Source organism: Tachypleus tridentatus, chromosome 5 (genome assembly GCF_004210375.1).
Source record: "Tachypleus tridentatus isolate NWPU-2018 chromosome 5, ASM421037v1, whole genome shotgun sequence".
NCBI classification, from domain to species: domain Eukaryota; kingdom Metazoa; phylum Arthropoda; class Merostomata; order Xiphosura; family Limulidae; genus Tachypleus; species Tachypleus tridentatus.
In genome coordinates this window covers 20947293-20962382 of record NC_134829.1, presented here as the reverse complement: position 1 = coordinate 20962382, position 15090 = coordinate 20947293, and positions in this window count along the sequence as shown.

Below are 15090 nucleotides of genomic sequence, written 5' to 3'. Positions count from 1 at the left end.
TGCAAAATTAGAGATGGCTAGCTCAGATAGCCCTCGTCTGGCTTTGCTCGAAATTCAAACCAAACCACGGAATAATTAAACATACAATCTTAATGTTACATTTTATACCCACGCTTCACAAATGTGGCTTTATGGATCAGATATATTCCTATGTTATTTCTCTACCTACATAACTATAATTTTTATTCATTGTATATGTATAGCAGTAAAAAGAGTTCTTGACAAAATATTTCATTTTACACCTCTTGAAAATTACTTTATAGTTTCCACTTACATATTACATGTGTTTTACAAAGGCAGGTGTTCTTGCTAAGTATATTATGTTATTGTAATTCTGTAAGACTGTATGAAAATTTTAACTTCTGTCAACTTATATAATAATTTTAATTTATATATTTAACTGTGTTTTACACATGCAGATGATATTATTATGTGGAATATGTTATTAAAGTTTTAGGGGCATGTGACAAGTTGTGTTACTAAAGTTAGTATCACTATTGTGAATGGTATTTCTTCAAATGGATAGTTTAATAGGATGATGAGCTCATTGTACGATGTCTCTACATATAATTACCTCATCAACATTGTAGTTTTATATTTAACCATATGCCCTAAAATTGTAATAAGAACCATTATTTATGGAACAATTATTGTAATACTTCTAAACGTGTTAGTTTCAGCACAACACCAGCTTAATTAATTTATTATTTGAACATGAATATTATAGCATAGCCAATAATTTACATAATTTTACAATTGTCTATCCTGAAAGGATTTTATAATACATAATGTATTGTTTTATATATTTTGATTGAGACAGTTATTATGGTCAATTGTGTTTGTTTATATGTTTAATTTCTGTGATTTGTTTTTGCATTTTTTGACGTTATGTAATATAAAACACTTATTGGTAATTCATTTCTACGATTAATACATGACATCTATTCATACTGAAAAGGATGCTTATTTAAATTCCTAAATAATGTACAATAATTTTCTGTTTAGCTTTTTAAGTTGATTTGTTCTACTAAAGTTTAAAGAATCTACGCAAATGGTTATTTGTAACTATTACTATTCTTACCATTCAGTAGATATTTTTACAAATCTTTTTCTCATGGTTATTTCTGGCTAACTTTAAACTTCATGTATATAGGCTCTATAAGTAATATACCTACAATTCTGAAAAATGAATGTTTAATACAGATAGGTCACCATTTCAATCCTATTACTGACACATTCCAGTTGACATATTCACCTAAAACTACGACTTCAAGACCACTGACAGGCTTGGTAAACTTTGGTTCTAGGAAATACAAAAAACAGGAGAAATCATCATATGGCCAAATACCTGTCCCATCTTACAACTAGCAGAATTAAAGGTCAATTGCAAAATCAACACTCTTCACAAATCTATAAGAAGATAGCTGTTGCAAATGGCTCTTTGATCTACGTGAATGTCTTTAGGTGCATAAAACTGCAATATCTCTTGTTAAGTTAACACATCAGAGACAGACCCTACTAATACGTATCAACCAATGGATTTACCGATTCGATGAAGTAAATGACAAAAATCAGAATATAACAGAAAATGTCCAGCTATAACCATAATTATTCTCTCTGGTGTAGAACCCACAGTTTTCTCTTTTTTTTTTTACCTTGATGTAGTCAGGACTAGGCAGCACAAAATGTACAGTACCTGTACAATTATTCAACGTTTCAATGTAAACATGGCCAGATAAATCACTTATGAAAGTTGTTGCAACATTCTTGTGACCTCAAGTCCTTGTATTATGAAAAGCCTGAAGTGTTTCCTGCTTGAGAACTCCAGGAACTGCTAACTGCGTCAATGATTGAAAGCCATATCTTAGTAGTTTACTCATAAGCACTTGTAAAATTGTCTCAGGTTACGTGTGTCTCCATTACGTTCTTCTATGCACGATACATATGCTTCACCTTGATCTATGATCTATGCTGTATTTGAGTTCTTCAACTACTTTTGCCAGAGCTCCTTAAGCATCATTCATGAAGTCTTTTTACTTGTGAACTCATCAGATATTATGTGATTGGTTCTTAAAGTTGTAATTACTTCCATGATTGCATTGCATTCAGGATTTGAACATTTCTAGAAAGGGTATGCTTCGTTTGGTAAAACAGTTTGTCTGTGTTGTTTATCTAGTTGATGATGTATTACAAATGCATACTCCTGTAATGTTGTTTTCGAATGTGTGGTCATTCATTCCAGATTTTTCATGCTCATGAGCCATTTTAGACAATTTTTAAGCCATTTTTTACCATATAAATAGTAGTAATAATGTTTAAAAGTTCTCTGTTGGTGAACAATTGAGCAGTGGATACACATAGAACCAATCAGTATGTATGTAATTATACAATATACTTTGTACTGCAACAATACTGCTTCAGTTACATTATAGTTGGCATCAGTATCCTGGGTATATGGACTATTTAATATTCTAGCACAGCCCTCTGATAGCTCATCAGCCACTCAAAATTGTTAGGTACATTATAAAGTCTAAATAGAAAGATATAAAATTCATACAAGCTATTACAAATGGTAAAATAAATATCGTAGATATGATCAATGCTCATTTTGACTTTCAAGTAATGTTTAAAGTAATGAATCAGTGGGCACTTTCCATTATCCAGACATTTATCTGTCCACTGTAATAAAAATGCAAAGGCATGTAGCACAATATACATCCACTTAAAATCCACACAGAACATTGGTATATTTTTCTTTTTCCTAACAATCGTAACTGAAGATGACTAAGCACTCTCTAAAAATAGTATTACTCAATCTTTTTAATATCCTCTGTAGTTTACTACTAGTTAGTGCTACTGGAAAGCCTGTACAACAATGGTTTTATTGGATATGTATCACTTGTGTCTATTCATTAGTGAGTTACTGTTGTTTAACTCAAATGGCCATTTGGTTCCACCTTGACATATACAAACAAGAACTTAATGAGTTTCTAAATCAAATTATTTACACAGTCAGCTGATGATCTAATATATCCTGCATTCACAGTAAAACCAAAAAAGCAATTATACAGCTAATTACAGCTACCTTTATTTCATATATTATTCCAACAGAAAAATGAAAAGCTGATTTGTCTGTAATTACAGATCAGCAACAATATTATGACAACGTTTTAACAGATAACTGTTCAAGCTACTACAGCTTGCTTTCTGGACAAGAAATGGTGTTTCATATATGTATATACTTTGGTTGTATTACCTCAGTAAAAAGTGACAACGAATTAGACTTTAATATGTATTGTACCATTGAACACCACCTGTATATTCTGAAGCATTATGGCTTTCTTTATATCTTATGCTTTTCTCTCAGTAACAGAGCCAAATGGAAATTGCATGGGCACTAAAATAAACTATATTTATACTATCGCTAATGCAACAGGAGAGACTGTAGGTTCATTCCTGGTCATCTGCTAGGCAATAGCTATGGTTGCTATTGCTAGTTTAATCTAGTAATTCGTAAGTTGGTTTTGACAATAAACTAAAACATAAGCAGCAACTTGCTTGCATCCAGAGATATGCAACAAGCTCTGTTCATCCAGGGCTATGTATATATATTTGTGTATGTATATTGTTAAATGGTTGTGACTTTGATATTAAGGTGGATGCTGATCATGTCAGGAATTTGTAGAACTTCACATTCTATCATATGCTCCTAGTGTTGTTGGTAAATACTAATTTCACTCTGGCTAAGGAGGATATATTTGAAATAAGCAGGTTTGTCATTGATGGTTTACAATGCAGGATTTATCATTAATATTTCAGAGATGGACATGCTGCAGAAATTCTCAGCCACTATAGCCACATTAACTGAAGCCCTGTTGTAGAATCACCTAATAGCTTTCAGAGTCCAGAAACAGGGAACTGGTTGGTTAATTTGAAGAAAGAATTTACAGTAACTCAGACTGTATAAGTAGCATTCATGGTGTTGTATAGAGTCCATTTGGTGTTGCCATTATCTGTAGTGATGTGGGAACCAAAGCAAAAAACATATTTTCTGTTGTGAAACTAAGTTATTATTGCTCAAACATTTATTTATCCTAGAATCAGTTTTGTGCCAATACTGATTTCAGTTTAGTAAAAGATATCATTCAGTTTCCAGTCAGAATGGTTACTAGTAAAGAAATAAGGCAAAAATGTTTAAGTCTAGATACACTGCTGGCCAAAATCTTAAGGACAATGAATATAAAGAAAAAATATGAATTTTGCGTTGTTAGACTCAACCACTTATTTAAGTAGAGCTTCGAAAAATGAAAATAAGAAAAGAGAAAATAAAAACTTTTTATGCATTTAATCGGGAAAATGTGAACACTATGAAATTAGCCTAAATACTAGCTGGTCAAAAGTTTAAGATAAGACCATACCAAAAAGAAATCCTAAACAAGGTAGGAAACGCCCAACAAGAGGTTTCAGTAGTGAGTTGCATGGCTGTCATTGCGAATAACTGCAAACATTTGCTTTGGCATGGTCAATATAAGCGTTTGCAGAAGGCTGGCTGGAATGTTATTCCAAGTGGTGAAGATAGCTTCACGAAGATCATGCACTGTTTGGAATTGACGTCCATTTCTATAGATTTCCCTTGCCATCCACCCCCAAACATTTTCAATGGAGTTCAGTTCGGGCGAACACGCTTGATGGCCCCCAAAAAAATCATGTTATTCGCCATGAAAAGGTCCTTGTGGATTGCAGCATTGTCCTGCTGAAAGATGCAGTCATTTTCACACAAGCGAAGGCATTCAGTCAATAAGGATGCTCTTTCCAACATGCCAATGCAGCCAGCTGCTGTTTGATGCCCCTGTATAATCTGAAGCTCCATTGTTCCATGGAAGGAGAAAGCATCCCAGATAATGATGGAACCTCCTCCACTGTGTTGCGTAGAAAATGTCTCCGGTGTGATATCCCTATCGTGCCAGTAACGTTGGAAGCCATCTGGACCATCTTGGTTAAAATTTTTTATCATCAGAGAACAAAACCTTCTTCCACCTTTCTACGTCCCATGTTTGGTGCTTCTCAGCAAAGTGTAACCGAGCTGTTTCGTGGTGTGGAAGGAGGCGTGGCCCTTGAAGACGTTTACGGTTTTTAAAGCCTTTCTCTCGTAGATGCCGTCTTATTGTTCTTGAGCTGCATTCTGTGTCCATAAGGACCCTAATCTGGTTCAATGATTGGCTGGTGTCTTGTCGGACAACCCGTCGAATCCTCCTGCTCAACACCAGCAAAATTTTCTTTGGCCGACTACTTGAAATTCTCGTTCCGTATCCCGTAGGGTCTTTTAAGAAATTTGCAACAGCAGTTTTACTATGCCCTATCTCACCAGCGATGGCACGTTGAGAGAGACCTTGCTTTTGCAGCTCGACAATTCTGCCACGTTCAAACTCTGTTAACATTTTAGCCTTTGCTATGTTTTTACCCAATGTAAGACAGGAGATATTAGTGAGAAATGTTGACGACGCTAATGCTTGAACACAAATGACTAAATTTCGTTACATGTTTACCGATTAACGCTTTGTTTCAGTATGGTCTCAAATTTTTGACCAGTTAGTATTTAAGCTAATTTCATAGTGTTCACATTTTCTCAATTAAATGCAAAAAAAAAAAAAATCCCTTTTCTCATTTTTATCTTTCGAAGCTCTACTCAAATAAGAATGGTTGAGTCTAACAACGCAAAATGCATATTTTTTCTTTATATTCATTGGCCTTAAGATTTTGGCCAGCAGTGTATATGATTGCAAGTTATTCAGTTGCATTGCATCCAAGATAGCTCATGTATGGCTAACAGTACATATGACTGTGCTGAAAAAGCATTGTAAAGATAACCTTGACTTGAAACAGTAATAGGAGCTCAATACATTGCTGGTATAATTATCAAAATGTTTATAGGACCACATGAGTGGTTGAGTAGAAAATAAGTCACTTTTCATCACATAAATACAATAAAGCAACCACTGCACAGACTTTTATGGATCTGCCAGTTACAAAATTGAGTAAATTTGAAGGCCTTGGAGTGCTTGATTATCATCAGTAGTGAAAGTCAATGTAAAAGAAGGAAGAAATGGTAAGATTCTGTGTGGAATTTAGGTGTGTGAATGCAGTAATACATTTCCTTTGTCAGAAACAGGTCAATGTATTGATATACTAGAAGAAGTTCTCTTTGGTGCAGTACTCTAGCCTTAACCTTTAGCTATTGACAAGCCAAATTGAAAAATGGAAATAGACTGGAGACTCATTTTAGTGCTGGATGAATTTTTATCATGCCATTTGAATGTGTAACGCACATCTGTAATTTCCAAGAAGATGACGTAGTTTACACAAAAAGGACTACAATGGAAGAGATATCTACAATGGGCACAGTGCAGATAGCCAGTTTTACAGATTTGCACTGATTTAAACAAAGAAAGCACTGTGGATACTTTAAGCTTATTTCCTACATTAGGAAACACATCCACTGGGAAGTCTAATTTAAAATATAGCCAGAGTTCTAAAACTGTTTGATTTGTTCCTAGTCACTAACTTTGTGATAAACCTGGAGACAGAGCTAGTAACGAATTGTGTGGAAGAAACTGGCCTCTCCAAACTTACTATATGAAGAGTTCAAATACTGATATGGTAATTTTTGTTATGAAGCAAATGATGGGTATTATGTTACTGTGCATGATTGACAATATTTCAGTTTGTTTACCCCCCGAAATTAATAAACTTTATAGGTATTAGCCAGGAGGATCTGTGTAATAAGTAATGCAATTTAACCTCATTGGTGAATTAGCTTTCTTATCAAGTTTTAAACTTTGTTATTAGTAGTTTTGTTTACTTAACTTCAAATCTTTGTTCATATTGCTTTAAGTCATGTTACAAACTGAATTTATTTTTTAAAATGTGTGTACTGTTGTGAAGAATTGAGTTTATTTTATTCTTTTTTAATTATATATAGAAATGCATTATATTAGTGAAATCAAAAATTGTATGAAACATTTGTTAACTGAAACTCTAAATGTTTGTTAAGGTAAAGAGTAACACCTTTTTAGTTTTGTTTTGAGTTTACTTACTGATAAAATATATTTTATTACAGTTTACAGCTTTTGTTATAAGTTTTATGTTGTAACTCCCTGAAAGCTTCATCTTCAGCTGCCTGGTTTTGACAGTGTTTATTGTTCAGAAACTTGTCTACGTGCTTGAAAAAATGAAAATCTGTAGGGGAAAGGTCGATTCCCAATTTCTTCAATTTTTGGAGTGTCATCCTCGACAAGTTTCATAACACCAATTTTCTTGATTTTTAGTCAGTTCATGCAGAACCCACTTATTCAACTTCTTCATCTTTCCAAATGCACTCAGGTGGTTTGCAATGCTTTATTTGTTGTGCCTGGCTTTTCTGCAAGTTCACATAATGTTGTGGGAGGGTCTGTCTCAATTGCTTCCCTTAATGTGTTTTCATATAAAGAAGGCTTCCTTCCACGACCTCGTGGTCTTCAAGACTTTCATCTTCTTATTGAAACCTTTAGAACTGATGCTGAACTGTATGTTTAGTAACAGATCCATGGCCAAATGCCTGGTTGATGGTCTGTGTAGTTTCAGTAGCTTTTCATCCAAGTTTGAAGTCATAGAGGAAAATCAGACGAAAATCTTTCTTATCCATGCTGCCTTGGGGGTTGCAAAACTTACTCTGAGTTGAAACACTAGACAATTAAGACATCTTGTAAGTAATAAACACTGGATTAAATCAACCAACCAATGACAAGTTACTCAATATTCAGCTTCTAAATGTCATCATGAGAATTCTGATATTTATTTCTGGACAATCTAATTAAATTAGTTTTTTTAGAATAGGTACAACATTATCAAGTACTTCATAATGCTTGCACCAGTGATGAAACGTCATATCTGTTCTAAAAACTAATCTTACTGACTGTAAAATTTGTAAATTGTAATAAAAAGAACAAAGTAACACTATTTGTAGAATCGAGTATATATAACGTCCACCAGCTTGGCTATATAAAGGATAAAGTTTTCATAAAGGTTTGAAGTTCCACACATCGATAACCAAGAAGCAGTACCATTTGCAGTTTCATCTTAAGAAATCCATCAGTGAATTCATCTTGTGCCATCTTTGCTTTTTATATATTCCTTGCAGAAGATTAGAAGACATTGCTATAGTTATTTCAACTATATTTTAGTGCATGAGTATCCACATTATTACTGTTTTAACATTATTATTTTAAGTTAAATTTCTGATACCAGACAACAAACAATATTTGTGCCTGTATCTCCAAGTTTTTTTGTGTGCAACTTGCATTAACCTTTATTTTCATTCAAAGACTGTAAATAACTGTCACAATTAAAAGAACTGTTAACTTTATCTTTTCATTAAAATAATCTAAAAAATGTAGAAACTTAATGATGTAGATAGTTATGATACTATTTAAATCAATAATGAGTTTTGCAAAACTTTTCATGATTTTTGTTTCTGACTCTTAGCATATACACATGTATATAACCTTTGATTCATTTTAATGATTCCTAGATTACATTTTTTAATTAAATGCAATACATGGTTTTGAATGCTTTAGAAAATTATTATTCTACTTTCTCCAAATCTCTAGTTTTTTATATTGCACTTTTACTCATTTCTGAAAAATTATGGTCTGCTCCATTTGATTTAATTTCTCATTCAATTAACAAAACTTTACATTTTCAATTCAGGTACATCAGATGTGGCTAAGTTTACTCTAAAGATCACTGGCTTCTCTGTATATATTGCAGTTGACACAAGGTGCAAATACACTGAAAAATTGTTATGGATCTTTTGTTCAAACAATTTGTGCCATTTCATAAGGTGAATTCTGACCATTAACTAGCTTTACTTGGAACTAGATTCTAACTCAAGTTTTGCCAGAATGCTTTGCTATCAATATTAGAAGAGTGGGTTTTATCACTGCATTTCCAATACACTAGACTTTGGTAGATACACTTGCTGTATTCTTGATCACCTAAATAAAGTGTTAAGAACAGTTTATATTTGCATATATCATATTCATATAAGCATAAGCAACCTGTACTAATATTTGACTTTTGAGTTAGGAATTACTTCCACTTTTACATAAGCAGCACTAGTATTGGGAACAGGTATATGGAGATCAAATATATAATCAGGAGTTCTGTGAGCTTCAACCCAATTAACACTTTTGTCTTAATATTGGGACTAAGCATATTGACACTGAATATATTCTGTGAGCTTCAACCCAGTTATCACTTTTGCTTTAGTATTGGGACTAAGCATATGGAGACTGAATATATTTTGTGAGCTTCAACCAGTGATGGGATTCAAAAATTTTAAGAAGGGGTTCTCTCAAGGGAAAGCCTCAATAATAACGGGTTCTCTTACTTTTCCGGAAGTCTATACTGATACATCATTTGAAAAGGAAAATAATGGAAAAAGTGCTTTAAAATCTTTTATTTATTTCATTTTAAAAATTTCCAAATAGTCAATTGATTGTCATCATATTTGTCCGTTTTTTTCTGTTTCACTCTATTATCATCTGCACTGTGATTATTGCGAAGCCATGTTTTAACAAAAGGAGTAGCATCCCATAAATCGAAAGGAAGGCCAATAAGATTAATCGTCAATAGGTTTCTGACATTTTCTACTGTGAGGCGGCTTCTTTTATCTGAGTATATAATATTCATTCTTGAAAACCCTCTTTCTGCCTCTGCAGAACTGATGGCAATCGTATTCATAATGGTTTTCGCCTTTTGTATACTCTCAGGAATTACAGGATTATTAAAATCTTTCAGGACATTTTCCACATAATCACGAAAATCATTAATGGGAATGTTGTGATGAAATATTTTACAGAAGCCATTCAACTTTTCTTCCGCAGCTTTCCATGGGACAACAATTTCCTGAATATTCCAAGTATTTGGTTCCAGCAAGTTCAGCAATTCATGAAGTTTGTTGTCAGCTTTCCGGTCATTGTTCTTGGATATTAAATGATCGCAGTCCATCAGCCTTTTTTTCATATTTTCGATTATTACATCAAGTAAATTGTTACGAGGAAGTCTAACAAATCTATTATTTTTGATAAAATGGATATCCTTAAATTCATCAGAAGAAATTCTATCGTCGATTTCTTTTCAAATGTTCCAATACCTTCTTTCAGTATTTCAAAAGCCTTAATAGATCTCTTTATCAGTTTCTCAGCTCTTGACAAGGTTAAACATCTAGCTTGAAGGGCATCAGAAAGTAAAGAAATTTCTGTCAGTATATCTATCATCAGTGCCAAGTCATGAAAGAAATATGTATTGCCAAGACGCGCAGCCATTCCTGAAAATTTCGTGTCACTAGAGAAATATCTGTACAATGCTGGATAAACACGCCATACAGCAAGTGCAGATCTCAAACTGCAAGCAGCCCATCTTGGTCCCAAAACTCTTCCTATCTTCAGAATTTGATGGCCAAGTTCTTCTGAAATTTTGAAAAGGTCCATTTGGTTTTTTGTTTGATTGGTGAAAGATTGTGTAGATTTTATCCATGAATATTTTGAAGTGATTCACTTGTTCTACTTCTCTGACAGAATCATCCAAAATAAGTTGTAATCGATGATTTAGGCAATGCCAAATGATAATATTGGGGAAATTGCTTTTAAATCGAGCGCCCACTCCAGAATTACGGCCAAGCATTACGCTTGCCCCATCTGAACAGAAAGCAATCAAATTAGTTTTCAAATATTCATTATCGAATCCGGCACGGTGCAAACTGTTCAACAATGTCCATTCAATTCGACCAAATCCAAAAAAATAGTTGGAGATATATAGCAGTCTTCAATCTTTAAGAAAGTAACGAGTACGGGCTTACTGGATATGGTTGAACTTTCATCAATGATGACACAGATCTTTAATTTCTGTTCAATAATTTTTGTGAATACCTCTTTCCTTATCTCATTTGCAATGTGATCTGTTATTTTCACAGCAGTTTTTCGAGAATGGAGTCCAATACCCAAATCTACTCCATTTTTCATTTGAAGCTGAATCTCATCTTTGACATCAGAAAAGGGACGATTTCTTTTTGCTAGACTGTAGATTGTATTAAAAAACTCTATTAGTAGAATCCACATACTTGCTGTTCAATTTGTCAATGCATTTCTCAATCGAATTATTAGCACGATCTTTTCGGTGCGTAATACAAATGCTGTGAGCTTTTGATGAAAAGTGTTACTTACTCTATCGATTTTCCCCCGTAGCGGGAATGGTAATAGGAAAACGGTCACACGCGCCGACATGCAAATGGGAGAAGTGTGGCTATCTACTTTATCTATTATCTGTGGTGCTGAGCTCCGGAGACAGTTTCCAGATAAGCCTTCTGTCACCCCACAACATCTGGGGAAAATTTGTCATGGAATGCTTTTCACTCTGAAGAAACTGCAAGCCGCCCCAGCCGACAGAAATCGGCCTGACGTGAAGGCTGAAAGGAAAGACTATGCCCTGTGGTTCATGGAGACGGTACTTCGCGCACCCCGTGTCATCTACATCGACGAGATGGGGTTCAACGTATGGACAATTAAGAAACTGACTGCATTCACTTGACGAACTTTGTCAATAATACGGTCTGTGATTTTCTCATTAAATCTTTCTTGTCGAAATGTGTGATGAAGTGTGACGCAATCAGTTTCCACGACATCAACAATTCGACGGTATAATTGAAGCCATCAACGGATTCGCTAAGCTCAAAAAATTTTAAGAACGGGTTCGCGCGAACCCCTGCGAACCCCCTGAATCCCACCACTGCCTTCAACCCAATTACCACTTTTGCTTTAGTATTGGGACTAAGCCTATGGAGACTGAATATATTCTGTAAGCTTCAACACAATTAACACTTTTGTTTTAGTAATGGAACTAAGCATATGAAGACTGAATATATTTTGTGAGCTTCAACCCAATTAACACTTTTGTTTTAGTACTGGGACTAGACAGACAGACTTGGTAGGTATTTAGGTTAAATTATTCTTTCCTTCTCCAAATGTCGAACGAAAAATAACCAGGCGCGGTCAGAAACTATTGTTTCTCTTCACCCCACACAAGGCGAGAATAAATTAGTTAACTGATTGCAGAGAAAGTTATGTGAACAGGAGTGGCATGTTAGTTATTTTTCCAACGCGATGGTCACGAATGACCTAGAAGTTGATAGTTTGTTGAATTTAATTGAGGGGCATTGGGAAAAGCTGAGAAGAGTTCCTGCCGGCTGGAGAGACAACGAAGAAAGATGAGGAAGGTTCAGCACAACACCCACAAGCGTCCGAAGAATTATGTTGTGAGAATATAGTTGACATGGAGAGAGCCAAGAGATGCAAACACAGTACGCCGACATGATTAGGTCTCGTGACTTGAATGTATTAGCCTTTAAACACTTAAACTTTTGGATATTTAAAATTTAGATACCAAAGTGACGTACCTCTTTTCAGGGCTGGGATCTATAGATCCTATGAAATGGAACTTTTGCTGTGGGGGGAAACGGGAGTACCCCGAGAAAATCCACTTTCACAACTGGGACTAAGCCTATGGAGACTGAATATAGTTTGTGAGCTTCAACCCAATTAACACTTTTGTTTTAGTATTGGGACTAAGCATATGGAGACTGAATATATTCTGTGAGCTTCAACCCAATTAACACTTTTGCTTTAGTATTGGGACTCAGCCTATGGAGACTGAATATATTCTGTAAGCTTCAACACAACTAACACTTTTGTTTTAGTATTGGAACCAAGCATATGGAGACTGAATATATTCTGTAAGCTTCAACCCAATTAACACTTTTGCTTTAGTATTGGGACTAAGCATATGGAGACTGAATACATAATCAGGACTTCAGTGAACTTCAACATAATTCATAATTTTGCTTTTGCTGTCTGAGTTCAGCCATACCACAAGTGTAACAACATGATAAGACTGATAACATTATCATAATTTACTGGCCACATATAAGTTTCTAGTGTTATATTATTTCAAACACACTCTGTCTTTTTTGTCACTGTCATTGTTACTCAGGCATACTATACCAGAAGATTCCATGTCTAGACTTTTACTTTTCTGCACTATTCATAGTAAAAACCTTTATTTTTAATCAAATTATTTCACGCTGTTTATTTTAACAATTTTATCCCTCATTTTAATTTCGTTATCAGAAGTTGAAATATAATAAAGACTTTTGAAGGAATCACATTTCATTTTATTCACCTACTCACGTTTATTCACAGAAAACTTTAATCAACACATGCAGAATCAAAGGAGTTTGTCTTGGTAAATTAACAAAGTATACCACTCTTTGTAACTGTAAACAATGCCCCAAATATTTCTTCACTTGCTCTAACCCTTGACTGTAAAAAGACAATTTGTTTGTGGTGTATTCCAGACTTATAGACTTTTAAGGAGTCAATACATTTTTCTGAATTATGATAGAATTTCCACTTCGAGTTGAAAACTTTCTTGTTAATTTTTATTAGAAAAATTCTTTCATTATAACTATTTAGTCATTTTAGATATTATATTATGAACAATTCCCCTAATGTAAAGACTCCCATTATTTCTTTGTTATCATCAACTTTTCTTTCCTCACACTCTCCTTCGCTGAGTTGATGATGGTTGTATTTTATTAACTGTTATGGTATGAGAATTACTTTTAAGTATCACCATGATAAAACACCCTACATCACTTCTAAAGCTTTTGACCTGAGTCTGTTTTAATACAGTTTCTATAGGTAGAGGAGTGCTTCTGGTGAACCAGCGAACTTGTATCTAAGCTTACATTCATATAATCACCAATTTTATAAATTTTAATTGACTCCTCACACAACCATTTACATATACCATTCTCCAATTCTGTATTTTAATATCTATCATTTCTTTATTCTGTAGTGAAATAAGCTCAGGTTTGCTTTAATGAGAACAGGAATGTAATATAAGCAATCATATTAAAACAGATGAATGTAATCACCAGTAACTATGCTGAAAGTTTTGTAGATAAAAGCACTGTCTTACTCCAGAAATATTTTATAACATTTTTCTCACAATTCACTTGGTATAAGGAACATACTTCTAGTACATAATTATAATACTGTAACTTCATAAATTTATTTAATAACTTACTCTTTACAAAAACTCTGAAAAATGAAACTTGATTATACATGTTATCCACAATCTCTACTAATGTTTCCAATTTTCTTCAACTGTAGTTTTTTTTAGACTTTATGTCAACAAATGATTTTTTGCCTTTCAGCTTTAATAACACTTTTTCAACATAACACATGAAAGGTGATGCTTAGTCAAGTATTGTTACTTTCCACGGACAGATTTAACAGTCAGCTAAAGCTCACCAGGTCCATGTTTGGTTTCACTTGATGTATAATATTGGTGTGAATAGAGCCTGCTGGGTCCCATGTTTTGGCTGACAAGACATTTAGGCTTAAATCTGCCCCTGTTACTTTTATTTGTGATGTTAGTGTATCAGAAAATTTGGGAATGCTTTTTTAACTTAATAATTACCATATCTAGAATAGGTTTCTTTGGAAATTATGTTTATATAAGCATGTTACTACAATTATTTCTTTATTCAGCACAAGTATTTTTCTTACATAAAGCATTGTACGGAAAAGGCATATTTACTTAAATTTGAGTCTTTGGTATTTAAGCATATTAAAATGTAGTCTGGCTTATGATTTTTGATTTTGAAAGGAAATCAGTTAGTTCTATCACTAAACAAATTGATTATTTTTATATCCGTGGTAGAATATACTCAAATTCATTAGCATATTCTTTATCTGTAGTCAAAATACTCAAGTTAGTATAGTTACTGTTATAAAGTTGCTTTCAAAGGTTATAACAAACTAAAATATCAAATGATTGAAGTGCTATGGCTTAGTAATTTATAGAACATGTTCATTCCTGTCACAAATATAAAATGAAACACAGTTATGTGGAATAAACACAAACAGTGTTAGAGTGCATATGGAGAAAGAAGTACAAACAAAACACTCGGAGAGAGATAAACTACATTCA